The sequence below is a fragment of the Bufo bufo genome, chromosome 7 (assembly GCF_905171765.1).
Source record: "Bufo bufo chromosome 7, aBufBuf1.1, whole genome shotgun sequence".
Taxonomy (NCBI): Eukaryota; Metazoa; Chordata; class Amphibia; order Anura; family Bufonidae; genus Bufo; species Bufo bufo.
In genome coordinates, this window is record NC_053395.1 from 146023032 (window position 1) to 146041165 (window position 18134).

Here is an 18134-nt window from a genome sequence, read left to right on the forward strand (position 1 = left end):
TAATACCTATCTTCGTGTACTACTGTATTTATGGTGGAAAACGATATCAGTAGTGCCATAGCAGTGTGAAAGTGAAGCATATACATGGTAGTGCGGTACATTTATATCATTATAAGTCACGGCGGTACTGCAGGTATGGCTAGTTTCACGTGAGCGTAATTCGGGAGCAGAAATATCAGTGGGTCTAATGACCCAAACTAATAGCACCGTAGGGACCTATGATGTTGCTAGTTGGGGTCAGGGACAGAAATGCACCTGTATTACGCTTGTGTGAATTCCTGGTTTCTGATATGCGGGTTTTGTAGTGCACTAAGATGTAACGTGTGAACCTGGCTGTGAGAACAAGAACTATTGGCAACCAACAGGAATCTGGTTGTCAGAGCAGTCAATGCCAGGCAGATATGGCAGAGTCTGACTATTAATAGCATGCAAATAATTCAGTATCATAAAGAGGAGCACTTTCTGCTTCCCTTCCCCTATTCACGGCATGAGATTGCACAATTGAGTTAAAGCCATTCAGTCTCTCTCCATTATTCTTCAGCAGGACAAAAGTTACACAAAGCAGGCCTTCAATGCATTATTCATCCCGTCTTGACATTTACTGTCCTGGTCATAATAATGATCTCAATTTTGTTTCTTGGACATTTCCAGAAAATGATGCTGAAGACAATATCCATCCACCCAATGTGTCACTTCATTTAAGTCAAGAAGAACTTTTATATTCCTATAAAATATCCTTGGCTGATCTTTGCTCCCCAGACATAATAACAGACGCCCTTTCCTGACGTGCCTCATATTTGTGGTTTTTCCTGACCTTGTGGCTTGACAAGTCTGTGAACACAGCAAACCGGATTATTGCTCACTGCACAGCACATTGACTTTGAAATGAATGGAGGTGTCATATTTCTGCATTGACTTTAAATATTGTTCTACACTGCCCAGCAACATTTACACTACTATCTGTAGACAAACATAGCAGAGCTGAACTGGCTCTCCTCATCATTATATCACAATATGTGGTTTTCCATAGGACTCCAGGTAAATCTGCTGAGTTGTCATAGCTCACTTGAGTTGTCATGGTGCTCAGAGGGGCAGTTAAAGCGGACCGATCACCTCCCCTGACATGTCAGTTTTAGTAAATATTCCTAGGATCATTCCTCTTAACATGGCTTTGTGCTGTTCCTTTTTTATTCCTCCTAGAAATCTATGAACTGGGCGGTACCATTCCCCTTTTGCATTCTGACACTCTCGGCACTGATTGGACACACCTACAGTTGTCAGTTTATTTGAGAATTTCTAGAAGAAATAAAAGAGGAATGGCACAATGCAAAATTCTATGAAAATACCCTCCAGAATAGTTTTTTTTTCATGGGGAATACAAGTATGTACTAAACTAGACATGTCAGGCGAGGCGACAGGTCCATCTCTGCTACACCATTCATCAAGAGTACAATTAGGATTTCATGGGTTAAAAAAGCAGCATAGCGGAAAAAAAAAAAACGGTGTTTTCCTTGTTCTGGATGATTTCCAGTGTAGTCTGTCTGTTTCTATAGGCTGTGGCTTTTCAAATACATTCCTGAGCTTTGATTTGAAAAGAAAAACCTCTTTCATCTGTCATCGTCCCTATCAGAGGAGAGACTTCATGCAGATGAGAAATATAAATGTGTGGCAGCAGACCGTGGAGAGGAAAGATAGATTCTGTTTGTCGCAGGGCACAGAAACCGGATTTTTAAAAAGCAAATAAACGCTAAAAGTAAAGGAAATATTCTCTAGAAGGAATTAAGACTTGTTTTCTGCTAGTGAACGGGAGCCATGGTGGATTTTTTCTCAATTGGATCAAGCTCATGTTTTTGGTTGCACAAGACCTAAGACTTGCACTTTGTGGCTACATTTTGATTATGATTTTATCAAACTTGGTTCCCAATATACATCTATTTGCAAATATGATCCCCATAATGGGGTTGTCACAGCTGACCAAGGTCTTTTCAAAATGCAGCAGACCCAGAGATCATCTGGGTCCGGTTGTGGAAACCCTTGGCGATATCTGGAGGATTATACAGAGGGCCACATATTTCTCATACAACACTTGTTAATTGGGGAAATATGTTATTCATTATGTCAATTTAAATTAATGGACAACCATGTAAAACAAGGCTGAGTCCTGCAGAGCATGCAGTCTTTATAGTAAGTCTCTGATCTGACCAACAGAGAAGGGTCCTGAGCAGGGGCACCCCCTCTACGGCTTCAGACTTACAGTATTAGGACACATAAGCAGGGAGTGTACTAATGGGGGAACCACCAGGGTCAGAGCCAGCAGCTACAGGAAATCAAAATACTCAGGTTATGCCATCTATATAGATAGTTGGGGGCCCAACCATGGGGCCCTGGAAATCTGTGAACTGAGTTCTGCCTCTGCTCTGCAGCTGCTGCACTGCGCAGCGCCGCAGAGTGAGGAGCAGTATCTATCAGGAGCATGCACGCGCCCTGATGAATCACCAGGGCCGGGCGCGCACGGAAGTACGAAGCTCCGCCCACATTCCGGGCGGTAAAGACATTGCGGAGCCGGAGCAAGAAGAAGAGCTGCCCGCAGTGTGCCGGCCGCTTCAGGACTCCACAACCACAGGCAGCCTGAATGAATGAGCGAGAGCGACACTAACACAGTGAGTGACTGACAGTCAGTGTCACAGACCAGTCAGTGTGACAGTACTCCCTGAGTGTTAGGTGTGGGGTGACCAGGCGGCATATGAAGGGGCAATACTGCCTGGTATTATATGGACAGCAGATATGGCATCCTCTGGGCAGTACTGTCTATGGTCAATTCATCCTTCACAAGCACCCTGACTGCCACCTGCTTGGCTATCAGTGAGTGACAGTCAGTCAGTGTCACAGTGTGACTACTGAGTCACTCCCTGACCCTGAGTGTTAGGTGTGGGCTGAGTCACTGATAGCCAAGCAGCAGGCAGTGAAGTGCCATGAGAGCCAGGCCAAGCAGGTGGCAGTCAGGGTGCTGGTGAACGATGACCATAGACAGTACTGCCCAGAGGATGCCATCTCTGCTGTCCATATACCAGGCAGTATTGCCCCTTCAATCATATACCGCCTGCCCGCCTGGTCAGGGTGAGCAGGCAGGCAGGCGGTTATACTGGTGGTAGGCCTGGTATTCTGCAGACCATCTGCTTGTAAGTTACATATGACAAAAGCCTGGAAACGTTCAGGTACAGACACAACATTTCATTTGTTGGCGACAAAATGCAAATTAACATATTGCTGAATGCTGAGACTATAACAAAGGGGTGCAAAAATAATATCAAATTAATAGACATTCAAGTGAAATAAGAAGAATTGGTCTTTCCTTTTGTGGTGACTTCCTATTTTAAAGTTTAGTCCCTGTACACAAACGGGGTTCCGTTCCACCCTCTTATATCTGCAGTTAGGCTTCATACACGTGCCCGTTTCAATGTCAATAAAACTATGCCCCCCCCCGGAAAAATTTCTGCGGACGCCCATAGGCCCAACTTCTGGCACCCCCACCGATCAGCTGTTTGAGATAGTTTTGATGCTCACTGGGGCTCTGGTGAGTGCTGTGGTCTCCTCAGAGCTTACCAAGCACAGCACCATCCATTAGATAGTGGCTGTGCTTGGTATTGCAGCTCAGCCCCTTTCAGGTTATCTAGACGTAGCTACATAGTTACATAGACTTAGGAGACACTTTAAGGCCTCATGCCCACGACTGTTGCCCCGCCGGGGCACCGGCCGTGTATATTCCGCATCACGGATGCAGACCTATTCACTTGAATGGGTCTGCAAATCCGGAGATGCGGTGCGGAACGGAACCACGGAGCGTTAGCACTACAGAGTGTTTCCGTGGGGTTCCGTTCCGTGCTTCCATTAGGCAAAATATAGTGCACGCATACTTTTTTGTGGTGCAGACCGTCGGATGCGGATCGCGGACCACATTTAAGTGAATGGGTCCACGATCCGCATGCGGCTGCCCCACGGTCGTGCCCTTGCATGGGCATGAGCACTAAGGGAGAGTTCACATCTCTGTTTCATTTATGCTCTTCTGATCCTTTAGAAGAACAGAAAAAAAAAACTATTAAATGTGATTTTAATATAGTTCAGCATGAAAAGCTAGTTACCTTTGTAATTTAGTTTCTGATACAAAAATGCTGCAGTTGTGAGATATTTGCTTTAATTTGTTATAATGGCGCCCTCTGGTGTATAATCTGTATAGTAATACGCTTGTCCACTGAGGTGGTCGATGCTTAGTTTAAAAACATTCAGCCCGAAGACTGCCACAGTTTCTATTAGGGCTCATATGTTTTTGCAGTCCGCAAATTTCAGATCCACAAAGCATGGATACTGGCCGCGTGCGGTCCCAAACCCGGAACATCTGAGTTTCAATAGAACAGTCCTATGGCAGTGTGCTTTCCGCATCTTTTGTGGCCCCATTGAAGTGAATGAGTCCGCATCCGACCTGCAAAAAATGGATCGGATGCGGACAAAAAATACGTTTGTGTGCGTGAGCCCTTACAGTGAGGCCTCATGCACACTACCGTTGTGTGTTTTGTGGTTCGCGATTTGCGGAACGGCATGGACAGCCATTGATATAACTGCCTATTCTTATCCACAAAACGGACAAGAATAGGACAGGTTATATTTTTTTTTGCGGATCACGGAACGGAGCAACGGATGCGGACAGCACACGCAGTGCTGTCTGCATCTTTTACGGCCCCATTGAAAACTGCGGCTCGGATGCGGACCAAAACAACAGTCGTGTGCATGAGGCCTGATGCAGATACTAAAAGCTGTGATATAGGCGTGTTTCGCCCAGTTCTCCATGGCCTCTACCTACTGCTATCAGTAGTTTTGGAGGGTCAAAACTGCTGACAGACTCTGTTTAAGGCCTCTTGCACACAACCGTTATTCTGGTCCGCATCCGAGCCGCAGTTTTTGCAGCTCGGGTGCGGACACATTCACTTCAATGAGGCCGCAAAAGATGCGGACATCACTCCGTGTGCTGTCCGCATCCGTTGCTCCGTTCCGTGGCCCCGCAAAAAAAATATAACATGTCCTATTCTTTCTACATTTCTACAATGGGCCGCCTGTTCCGTTCCGCAAATTGCGTAAGCACACGGGCGGCTTCTGTGTTTTGCGGATACAAAATTTGCGGACCGCAAAAAAACGGAACGGTCGAGTGCATGAGGCCTAATAAGGATTCTGCAGATGTTTTCAGCTGCACGTAGATAGGGTTTAAAAGCCTATTTATATGTTATGTAGTATAATTTGTCATGGATTTTCAAAGCTGAATCCGCATCAAAAATCTGCAACGAATCTGCCACCTGACAGCACGGCCTAATTCTCCGTGCATTCCCCACTACTCATTTCTCCACCTCTATTCTTGTTTTGGAGCAGAAACAAGGTAGAAAGGGAACATGTTGTTTAATAGGTGCAGGGATCTGAGCCAAGTGCAAAGTCTGAATCGGGGCCTCCCAGATGTAAAAAATAACAAGAGCTGCACATATGATGACTAATGGAGTCTGGAGAGTTTGGGTTTCCAGCTAGACTTGCTGTATGAGGTCACCTAAAAGCCCCTCTAATGTAGAAAACCTCATGTATCTGTGGAAGCATAGTTCCGTGGTTTAAGATTCCCAAAGGTGCTGCAATATCCTGCATCTACAGAGTCACATGTATCTTGTGGATTTACTAGCACTGTCACCACCATGCCACTAGCTAAATAATAAAACCTTACATATACGGGAACAGGCTGTTTGTGCACTGCATCACGGATGCCGACCCGCTCACTTGAATGGGTCCGCAGTTCGGAAGGTGCGGTGCAGAACGAAGGCACGGAACCCCACGGAAGGACTACGGAGTGTATCTTTGGTTTTCTGTCTATGCCTCCGCACCACAAAAAAAATAGAAAAACGGACAGATTCAAGTTGAATAGGTCTGCATACGGATGGTGCCCGTACATTGGGGACCGCAATTCACATTAGTGTGCATGAGCCCTAGTCAGTTTTTCACACAAAACTCTGGGTGCTCACATAATCTTTCCTTTCTATGGGGCTGCAAAAAATGCAATTTGTGTGCTGTCCGCATCCATGCAGCCGTGCTGCACATTATAGAACATTCTAATCTTGTCTGTTTTATGGACAGGCATAGGCATTTTTACAATGGGTCCAGCGCAAAATGTGAGATGCTCACGGACGCCTCCATATTTTGTGGATCCGCAGTTTGCAAACTGCAAAACAGATACAGTCGTGTAAATGTAGCTTTAGGGTGGGTTCACACTAGCGTTAGGGATTCCGTTATAACATGGTTAACGGAATGCCCAGACAGAATGCAAAATGGAAGCCTTTAAAAGGCATTCCGTTTGCTTTCCGTCCTAATAGAAGTCTATGGGAAAGCATAACGGATCCGTCTGGGTCCCGTTATGCAAGACGGAAAACAAAGTCTGACATGACTTTGTTTTCCGTCTTGCATAACAGGACCCAGACGGATCCATTTTGATTCCCGTAGACTTCTATTAGGACGGAGAGCAAACAGAATGCCTTTTAAAGGCTTCCATTTTGCATTCCGTCATAATACAAGTCTATGGGCAGAAGAACGGATCCGTCCTTCTGTCTCATGGATTCCGTTATTTTCCGTTATAACATGGTTGGAATCCCTAACGCTATTGTGAACCCACCCTTACTCTGTATTCTGTGTATTTATGAATCTGTGACATCTGTCAGACTCTTAAAGACAACCTGTTTGCTCTCCTGACATGTCTGTTTTAATAGATATTTGCATTCCCCACCAAAAAACTATTCTGGATAATCTTTTCTTAAATCTTTGCATTATACAGGTCCTCTATTATTCCTCCATGTAATGAATAATTAGAGTTACAACTGGATGTTACACAACCCTTTTGACACACAAACCATCGAACCAACGAGAAAACTACCGATTGTCGCTCTATTGTTCATTGCTTTTACACTGCTCGATAATCTTGCAGTTTCTCTCCATTTAACGATAATTTACACGATAATCGCCTCGTGTAAAGGTACATTAAGATTTAAGAGATAACATTTTGGTGCAGATGGGGTGCAGAAAAACACAGAAATCCACATGGAGATTTGTGCAGAATCTCTGCACGACTGCTGGCACCCATGTTGCGGTAGCCTTAGGCTATAGCGGTGAAGGGAAGGTTCAGGGAAAGAGGTTTCGGTGCTGCTATACAGACCACATTCATCATAGCATAAAAATAACCGGCATGTGCTATTTATACATCTGTAAATCCCTTCAATGGTTTTCTGTGCTGCCCAATGATTGCAGTGTTGGTTAAAAAAAAATGGTTAAAAACAAGATTAAAAATAGCCCCTCCGCTCCACATAAAACACAGAAGAGGATATTTTTCTGTATCATGTACGATATGATTATAATGTATGATTTCAGATTAAATGGAAGAACTGTGAACTGTAATGCAATATATCAGGAACTAAAGCTGAGAAGAAATGAATGCTGGCTAAGGATCAGTTGTAATTTTTTTGTGGATTCGCACATGGGAGGTCATTTACAAACAGTTTTATGCGTCTGTTTGGCGTAAAATTGTCACACAACCGCTTTTTTGTGACTTTTTAAACACCCGTGCAACAATATTTGTTGCAAAGGCGTATTTACGCCGTGTTCAACACATAGGAGTTTTGAGGGAATGGCGGCGACCAGGTCGGGGCCCACCCTGTCATAAATTAGGTGCCTCTTCTAGCAGGACCGCCGGCGTAAAAGATCACCAAAAAATGACCACCATATTGTATATTTTGCAAACCAGCGTAAAAACTGTGATATGACAGCCACGTGTGAATAAGCCCGGATAGTTTGGCTTGGGTATATGTGCATGGGATGTGCAAGGATCAAGGCGTGCTGGATCTGCACAAGAAGGAAATCTAAGGGGTCATGCACATGAACGTATTTTCTTTCTGTGCCCGTTCCGTTTTTTTTTTTGCGGACTGTATGCAGAACAATTCATTTCAATGGGTCCGAAAAAAAAACACGGAAGTTACTTCGTGTGCATTCCGTTTCCGTATGTCCACATGTCCATTCCGCAAAAAAATAGAACTTGTCCTATTATTGTCCACATTACAGACAAGAATAGTACTGTTCTATCAGGGGCCAACTGTTCCGTTCCGCAAAATATGGAATGCACACGGACGTCATCCGTATACATATGGTTGTGTGCATGAGCCCTAAGTGATATGTTAGGGTACGTTTACATAGACGGAAATCAGTCAGATCACCGGCAGATCCCATTATAATCAATGGTGATCCAGTGGTAGACTGTAAAATCCGGCATTGCCAGATCTGGCAAAATCCGGCAGGCTGTTCTCTTCCAGAACAGTCTGTCGGATATGCTGCTGCATATGTGAACGTACCCATACTTCTTTGATGCAGATCTGATTATGGATTTCATAGAAGTCAGTGGGGATGCAGGAAAACCTCAACCAAAAAGTCTTCTAAAACTTTTCAAACCTCCTCTAACACTTCCACTAAATTATAGATTTGACACCATAAGCATCCTGTTTTCAGATACTGATCTGCTACAGATTTTTCTGCGCTGGATTTTAGCAATGTGAACATACCCTTTTATTAATTTTTTTTATTTTTTTTTCTTACATTTCTTTTATTCATTCACTTAAAGGGGTTGTCCGGGTTCAGACTAAGACCACCTGCACATGCTGAGGAATATGAGTTTTTTTTTCCCATGCAGAAATACCACAGAGTAGTACCATACCAGCAAAGTGTATGAGATTACATAAAATGTACACTTTGCAAATTGTTCCCGTGGGGAATTTGACCTGCTGTTTGGATTTCCAAATCCGCACCACGTCAATTATGTTTGCTGTTTTAGCTCGGATTTCACACTTTTCATGGTCCCCTTCAATTCTATAGGGGCTGTCGGTCAGTGAAAATGGACAAAATAGAATATTTTATTTTTTGATGTCCGTTATTCACTGGCCATCAGAAAAACTACAGTGTGAATAACCCCGTAGACTACCATTGTTCGTAAAACGGACGTGTGACAGTTGTTACAAAAACGTCTGTCACACATCCGTTTTTTACAGTTGTGTGAATGTAGCCTTAGGCCGCGTTCAAACGTGACTAATTAGCTGAGAATTTGCTACTGCAAATCTGCAACGTTGTACAGTTCCAGCAAAGTGGATGAGACTTGAGGTTTGGTGCGGATTTCAAAATCTGTAAAATGTCAATTTATGCTTCAGATCTGTCCTGCAGATTTCACCTTTTGCATGATGGGGGGTATTGGTTATGCATAGTTCGCCCCCTTTACTTACCTCAATACACTTCCCTGTATTTTCCCCCACCACCATTACATCTCTCCGTCACCATCCCCCGAACCCACATAAGACTCGGACCACCGACTGGAATGTAATGGCCACAGCAGCCGTTTATTAAATAACAAATACACAAATAACCACAACAATAATACTGATAATAATAAAATGACCTAATAACTTAACCCAATGGGGGAAGGTCCTTGAAGCCCCAAAAACATCGAGCTGCCGAACCAGGGTGAGCCATTCTTGCCTCCAGCCGTTACCCCCAGCTCAAAGGCACCACCGAATGACCCCCCTCAATTCACCACAACCGCTCGGTCCAGCCCCAACCGGGCCCCCCCAATGTCCTCAGATTCCACCATGACCAACTCAAAGGACCCCCCCCCCACCGCCCCTAGCCGCCGTGACATAATCAAGCTCCACAAAATATCCCCTCCCCCTGCTCCAACCAACTCCCCAAAACAAAGGAAAGGGTGGGTGGGAGCTTCTTTCTAACCTAAAATGGCTCCCTGCCTTCTTCTTCCCTGACGTATTTAACCCCTTAACTCCCCCCCCTTACTTAAACTGACCTATCCTAACCCATTGCCCCCCTTTAGCCACCTCCCCCACCTCTAACCTCGTCCTCCAATCCCACTAACTCTGGGGCTCTCTAACCAAACCCCCCGTCATGGGGGCCTCCCCTAAAGGGGGCTTTGCCCCCCCCCAGTCCGGCCATTGCTTGACGGGGGTATTGGTTATGCATAGTTCGCCCCCTTTACTTACCTCAATACACTTCCCTGTATTCCCCCCCCACCACCATTACATCTCTCCGTCACCATCCCCCGAACCCACATAAGACTCGGACCACCGACTGGAATGTAATGGCCACAGCAGCCGTTTATTAAATAACACAAATAACCACAACAATAATACTGATAATAATAAAATGACCTAATAACTTAACCCAATGGGGGAAGGTCCTTGAAGCCCCAAAAACATCGAGCTGCCGAACCAGGGTGAGCCATTCTTGCCTCCAGCCGTTACCCCCAGCTAAAAGGCACCACCGAATGACCCCCCCTCAATTCACCACAACCGCTCGGTCCACCTGGGAGTCCAGCCCCAACCGTGGGGCCCCCCCAATGTCCTCAGATTCCACCATGACCAACTCAAAGGACCCCCCCCCCCCACCGCCACCGACGTCCGGACTTGACCAACTCAACTCCGGCAAAAGGCCCCCACTCCACTCTCCAACTCCCTGTGTCTGACCACCAACGCCCCGTTCCGAGCCATAAAACGCCCTATCGCTCTATTTACCTTCACCCGCGCCTTGTTAACTGCCTCCACTGTCCGAGCGTCCCTCCAAACCCGCCTCGGGACTATGTCCGACAACACGGTCACCATACCAGGGAACAATGACCATAGCCGCAAAAAATCCCACTTGACCTCCTTAATCAACTCCCGAATAGGCCTTGCCGCCAAATCATTTCCTCCTGCATGGACCACTAACACATCAGGCGCCCTGTCCATTCACACAAACCGATGTATCTCTGGCAATACCCCTTTCCAAACCATACCCGGCGCCCAATCCATCTTACCACCGTAGATTCTCTGTCAAAACCCAACTGCTGGCCGTCCGGCCGAACCGCTGCCCGGACGGCCCCCCAGAAAACGTATGAATGCCCCATGATCCACACCAGAGCGGGTGCCGCATCTGCAATGAGAAGATTACAAGAACAATACCGCAGCTTTTGCATGCACAAAACACAAAAATCCCCTAACCAACAATCTCCCCCCACCCACGAAACTCCTATAAGCGATCTAACCGAACGTACGACCGAAACCTGGCCGATTCCCACCGGCCAATCCGCTTAATAACCTCCTCTCCCAGGCCCAATCTTGCCGCTTCCGTCGCCACCCCGATCCTGAAGGAGTGGCTGGAGTACCCCTCCCTGTCCAACCCCACCTGGTTCAAACACTTATAAAATACAGCTGAAAACTGAAAACAAGACAAATAAGTGCCATCGGCGTGCACCAACAAAGGGGACAATGCCCCACCAGTCCCTGCCCCATAGTCCTGCAAACATTGAACCGGGCACATATCACAACCCCCAATCCTGAAAAGCACCACTCTCCGACCCCGACCCACCACATCTGTCTTTGACCGACGAATCACAAACTCAACTCTGTCCGCAAACAAGTCAACATCTTCCCTCAAAAGCCCCCCCTACTCACCGATGGACAAACCAGTTCACCCAAACGCATTGCCCCAAAAAACACAAAAGAGAATGCCAAACGAAACAACCGGACTTCCCACTCCGACCTACAAACCCCCCGCAATTGACTACCCAACTAAAGCAATAACGCGAACGATACAGGCCTCCTACCATCCACCCCCGTACCCATCCTTAGCCACCCTTTCAGTGCCTGAACCACCAAAAACGATTTTGTAACATCCACCATACGCCGAGCCCTAAAACCAAACGCCAACCCCGCCATATAACTGTTAATCTTACATACTAACCAACCCTCCTCCTTACAGTGGCCCAAAAATATTAACAAAGAAAACTCCAACTCCTCATTCCCCCCTCCCAAACCGGTACACCAATCCTCCCAAGCACCCCAAGCCCTCATATACATAGCCCATGCACCAATGACGCTTGGATGAGCCCCGTTACGGTTCCTCCAACAGATCCCACAGGCAAGCCGGACACTCCAGGCCAACCGCGTCTGCCTCCGGAGTCAATTGCCAAAATCGATTCCACTGCGAACGAGAAAGGGCGTCAGCAATACAATTGTCCACCCCTGGCACCTGCACCGCTACAATCCAAGCATTAAGCGACAAACACTCCAACACCAAGCACTGCAGCAGCCGCACCACTAAAGGCGACAATGCTGACAAGCCTCTATCCAAATTGAAGCGCTCTAAGGGAAGCAGGGAAAATATCTCAATATATTCTCCCTTCCAAATCCTCTCCCTAACCTCAGGCTTCAAATGAGCCCCCAACGGACCCCCAAAACAGACGTAAACCTCCCCTTTTGCCTTATCATCCACCTGTACGTTATCTTCCTCCACATCCGCCCCCGCCTGCATCTGCACCGACACCCCAACGCCTGGTAACCCCCGCCGCTGCTCCCCCACCAACCCCGCGCCTGCCACTAAACCCTGCACCCCCCAAGCCCGTAAAGGTGCCCCCCGCTCATCCCCCAACTAGCCACCAACCCCGCCAAACAGTTGCCCCAGGCCCTTGCTTAAATCTAACTGGGGGCCACCCCCCGCCCCAGCCCCCATACCCTGCACTACCTGCGCAAGTGGTCCCCAAGCAATCTCACTGCCTGGCTGCCTGGGTGCTGTGTGCCCATCAGCCGCAAGTCCTGAATCCGGATGACCTTTCCTCTGCGCTGCGCCGTCCGATCCCGCAACGCCGCCAACATCCTGCTGTCCCCTGGGCACGCTAAGACCAGGGACGTCATCTTCAGGCTGGCCGATGAAGCTGGAATTCCCATCTTCGCCTTGCCTCCTGGCAAGGCAGGAACTCAATCTGCAGCATGTCCCCCCTGCTGGCCTTGCCTCTGGACTCCTGCTGTGTCTTGCTGTCTCCTGTCCCCTGGCCCCTGGCCCGACAGACCCCCGCCTCCCACGCCAAGGGGCCGCCTCCGTGCCCGGAGTTACAGAGGCGCCCGCAGTACCAGGTCCTGGTCCCCCGATGTCGCCGCTCGCTGACTGAGATGGCCGGGCCCGGCCACCCCCAAGGCTCCGCCTACTGGTAGGATTCCTTCCACGTCGGGGCATGGATGGAGCTGGCACCGGCGGCACCCGACGTGGAGGGTCCCGCGAGGGTCTCCGAATACGGCGCTGAGCCCGAGGGGGGGGGGAGAGGATGGGGATAAGCGTGCTGGCGGCCTGGCCCGCCGCGGCCGTGCAACGGGTGGGTGAGGCGGAACGGGAACCTCACCCGCCCCCCTCAGTAGCAGCTGAACTTGGACCCACGCCGAGCCCCTCACCTCCGCTGCTGCCCGCAACTCGCATATTGCCGCCTCCAACTGCTCCATGTCGCCACAGGTACCAGCCAGCTTCTTTCTAACCTAAAATGGCTCCCTGCCTTCCTCTTCCCTGCCGTATTTAACCCCTTAACTCCTCCCCCTTACTTAAACTGACCTATCCTAACCCATTGCCCCCCTTTAGCCACCTCCCCCCTCTAACCTTGTCCTCCAATCCCACTAACTCTGGGGCTCTCTAACCAAACGCCCCATCATGGGGGCCTCCCCTAAAGGGGGCTTCCCCCCCCCCCCCCCCCCCCCCCCAGTCCGGCCATTGCTTGTAATGGGGAGATTTATCAAAACTAGTGTAAGGAAAACTGGCTTAGTTACATAGCAACCAATCAGATTCCACCTTTCGTTTTTAAGCTCCTTTGGAAAATGAAAGGTGAAATCTGATTGGTTGCTATGGGCAACTAAGTCAGTTTTTCGTTACACCAGTTTTAATAAATGTCACCCAAAACATTTGGTTTTGTCACGTTTTGTGCTGCGGAAATGTAGCAAAAACAGCAGCGGATTTTTCCGCTGTATTTTCATTCATGTTTGAACCCAGCCTTAAAGGGGTATTCCCATCTTGGACATTGGGGGACATATTGCTTGGATTTACCCGAAATGTCTGATAGGTGCGGGTCCCACCTCTGGGACCTGCACCTATACTTAAAGAGGACCTTTCACCGCTCCTGACATGCCTGTTTTAATAGCTTCATGCATTCCCCATGTAATAACAATTCTGGAGCATCTATTCTTATGTCTGTATGTTGTGCCATTCCTGTATTATTTCTACTAGAAGTTATGAATGAATTACTAGCAGTCTGCAGTAAGGGTACAGAGGGGAGGTAACCAGTTGGGGGAGTGTACCACTCTATCCAATCAGTGCTATCTGTAATACCCCAGAGTGGCATTTCCACCTCTTTTGGACCCCCCACTATCTTTATTGGTGCATCCTGTGTCATCATTTATATTTATTGCAATGTGTGTATTCCTATTTCCTTAACAACTAATGTTAACATGTTATGTGCCTGGTTCACCAGCAGATGGCAGCAATATGTGCAGAGCTAGTTTCCCTGGACAGGAACCTTCTAGTTCCATTCCAGCCCTCTTTAGAGAGGGAGGAGTTTAGCCAGTGTTAGTCAGTCTAGCCTACCCCCTCCTAAGGACAAGTTGTGTGTTGGCTAGCAGAGCACTGTCTGCTCTGCTGGGCCGGCAGGCCCTGCCTGCAAAGCCTATATGGTTGCTTGTCCCCTCCTGGACTACTGAACCAGTTATGTGTGTTTACTTACAGTTCCACCAATTGCAAACTACAAAGTTCACATTCCAAATTCAAATTCCATATTGCAATCCAAATTGCATACAACCATACCGGATCATACTAAACCCATCTGCAAATAGTTACTGCTAACTGCATATTGTAAATTGCGACCAAATTCAGCAAGTGAACTATTAGTTAGACCTCAGATATACCTCTCAGAGAGATCATAAAGTGCTTAAATAACTTAAAGTGAGAGTACAGATACTCAAGAGAGAAATATATCTACCATTTTATGTTGAATGACAAGATTGAACAGTTTAACCACCATCTTATGCATACCGCCATTTTGTGATATCTTTTCAATAGGTGTTTTGTACATGGACTATCTGCTGCTTCGTTTTTTGAGTTCAGTATGCGGTACATATACTGAACCATTCATTTCAATGGTTCAGCAAAAAAACTGAAGTGTCTCCGTGCGCATTCCGTTTCAGTATTTCCGTACCGTGAAAAGATAGAACATGTCCTATTCTTGTCCGCAAATCACAGTGCTTGGCTCCATTCAAGTCAATGGGTCCGCAAAAAAACGGAACACATACGGAAATGCATCCGGATGTCTTCCGTATCCGTTCCGTTTGTGCGGAACCACCTATTGAAAATGTTATGCCAGCCCAATTTTTTCTATGTAATTACTATATAATGTATATGGCATATGGAAAACTGAACGGAAACAGAAGCACAACGGAAACAAAAAACGGAACAACGGATCCGTAAAAAACAGACCACAAAACACTGAAAAAGCCATACGGTCGTGTGCATGAGCCCTAACAGACAGTCTGGTTAGACTAAAAGGTCAGAGATATCCGAATTCTTCTAATGCCACAGCGCAAAAGGCACTTCATAGTGCTGCGCCTGCCACATGCACCCCCCGACACTTTGTGGGCTCCATTCTAACTAAGTATTGGTGGGGGTCCCAGAGGTGGGACCCGAACCAATCAGACTATGGGGGAATATCCTAGAGATATGCCCCCAATGTCCAAAATGCAAATATCCTTTTAATAACACCACGAAAAACAAACAAAAACATTTTGTAGGTAGACTTTTTAGGAATTTTCTATAGACTTTGAAGTAACATCTGGCCACCTCATGTTTGACCTAAAAAATGTTAAAAATTAATATGTCACAAAAAAAAACACAGTGGTATATACTTATAACAAAACTAGTCTCAGGAACCACCCCTGGTTTAGTTATGCCTGTAACAATCTAACTTAATTGCCTTTCCCGGCGTTACAAAGCTCCTCAGCATACGGGTTAATCAATTGTATTTCTCTCCTCTGACGTGTAAAAGATAGAGCCACTGAGGAAGCAGACAGCCTGCCTCCAGGCTGGGCCATATCCAGGCTCCAGCGTTCATAAACATCCCCGGCTCCAATAAGGAGTGCTACACCCCCACACGTTACTATTTCCCCCATCGCCACCTCCCCTCCTCCTGCACTCAGGAAGCAGCTTGCTTTGTCGAGTCCCTCTCTAGCAGCTTTACACCAAACCTGTAAAAAGATGGCCCCAAACATAAACTACATAGATCTACAAGTGCATGTAAGGGTAGAGCTGCACGGTGACGCTGGTCACGGCCAGGATCACAGGGTAGCAGTGATTCCATAGAAATTAATAGGGTTGTCTGTTTTGCATTTTGAGAAACTGAACGTCCGAGCCATAATAGAACAGTCCTATCCTTGTCCGTAATGCAGACAAGAATAGGACATGTTCTATATTTTTGCGGGTGCCACGGAACGGACATACGGATGCGGACGGAACACTGTGTGCTGTCCTCATATTTTGTGACTCCACTGAAGTGAATGGGTCCGCATCCGACCCTCAAAAAAATGCGGATCGGATGCGGACAAAAATAATTTTGTGTGCATGAACCCTAAGGCCCCTTTCAGACGGGCGTTGCGGGAAAATGTGCGGGTGCGTTACAGGAACACCCGCGATTTTTCCACGCGAGTGCAAAACATTGTAATGCGTTTTGCACTCGCGTGAGAAAACTTGCGCATGTTTGGTACCCAAACCCGAACTTCTTCACAGAAGTTCGGGCTTGGGATCGGTGTTCTGTAGATTGAATTATTTTCCCTTATAACATGGTTATAAGGGAAAATAATAGCATTCTGTATACAGAATGCATAGTAAAACATCGCTGGAGGGGTTAAAAAAAATATATAAAAAATGTAACTGACCTTAGTCCACCTGTTCGCGCAGCCCGGCATCTCCTTCAGTCTTCATCTGATCTCTGTGCAGCAACAGGACCTGTGGTGACGTCATTCCGGTCATCACATGATCCATCACCATGGTAAAAGATCATGTGATGACCGAAGTGACGTCACCACAGGTCCTATTGCTGCACAGAGATCAGATGAAGACATAAGGAGATGCCGGGCTGCGCGAACAAGTGGACTAAGGTCAGTTAAATTATTATTTTTTTTAATTTAACCCCTCCAGCGATGTTTTACTATGCATTCTGTATTCAGAATGCTATTATTTTCCCTTATAACCATGTTATAAGGGAAAATAATAATGATCAGGTCTCCATCCCGATCGTCTCCTAGCAACCGTGCGTGAAAATCGCACCGCATCCGCACTTGCTTGCGGATGCTTGCGATTTTCACGCAACCCCATTCAATTCTATGGGGCCTGCGTTGCGTGAAAAACGCAGAATATAGAGCATGCTGCGATTTTCACGCAACGCACAAGTGATGAGTGAAAATCACCGCTCATGTGAACATCCCCATAAAAATGAATGGGTCGGTATTCAGTGCGGGTGCAATGCGTTCAACTCACGCCTCGCATCCGCGCAGAATACTCGCCCGTGTGAAAGGGGCCTAAAGGGTGACTGCACACAGTGCAGATTTATGTGCAGAAGATCCACATGAAAGTTGTTAAAGGGGGTGTCCACGTTATTTTTATTGTTTTATATGGCAGGGACTAAACTAAATGATACTTACCTTCCTGAACTCCTCCTGTTCCACAGTATACAGGCACATCATTGCTGCCGCTAAAACATGACATCTTGGCTGCAGTGACGGGGAAGATGGGCGCAGCGGCACTGGAACGAAGGAGGCTTGGAGCAATGAGTATAATTTTTTTTATTATTCCAAAAGTGTCCCTACTGTTATTTAAATGTAATTCCGACAACCCCTTTAATCCTATAGGTTTCTCTCTCTCTATATATAGTTATTATATAGTAAGATTAGCCATGTAGCCTTCTCAACCACGATGATACGTTCATACTTATGTCTATACAGTACTTACAGAATGTGGTGGCTCCTTGTGACTGGAGGTACTGTGGACGCTATAAGGCAAATTATTAAAGGGAATCTCGCTAACCGTCTGCTTGCATAGACACATAGCTGTGGTTCACCTGTTTTTCTTTCATTGATATGAGGCTCCATTCCTGATTTGTGATATTTTCTTCTACAGGGCGACATGACTGGAAACATTATTAAGCCTGCTAATTGGAACAAAATGTCTTTTCATAGTGTGAA

General features: G+C 46.8%; 1 protein-coding gene across 2 annotated transcripts in view; it reads right to left on the minus strand.

The window, feature by feature from the left end:
* BMPR2 (bone morphogenetic protein receptor type 2) overlaps positions 1–18134 on the minus strand; it is a 284386-nt gene that overhangs the window by 132172 nt on the left and 134080 nt on the right. The gene's annotated exons all lie outside the window — the stretch shown is intronic.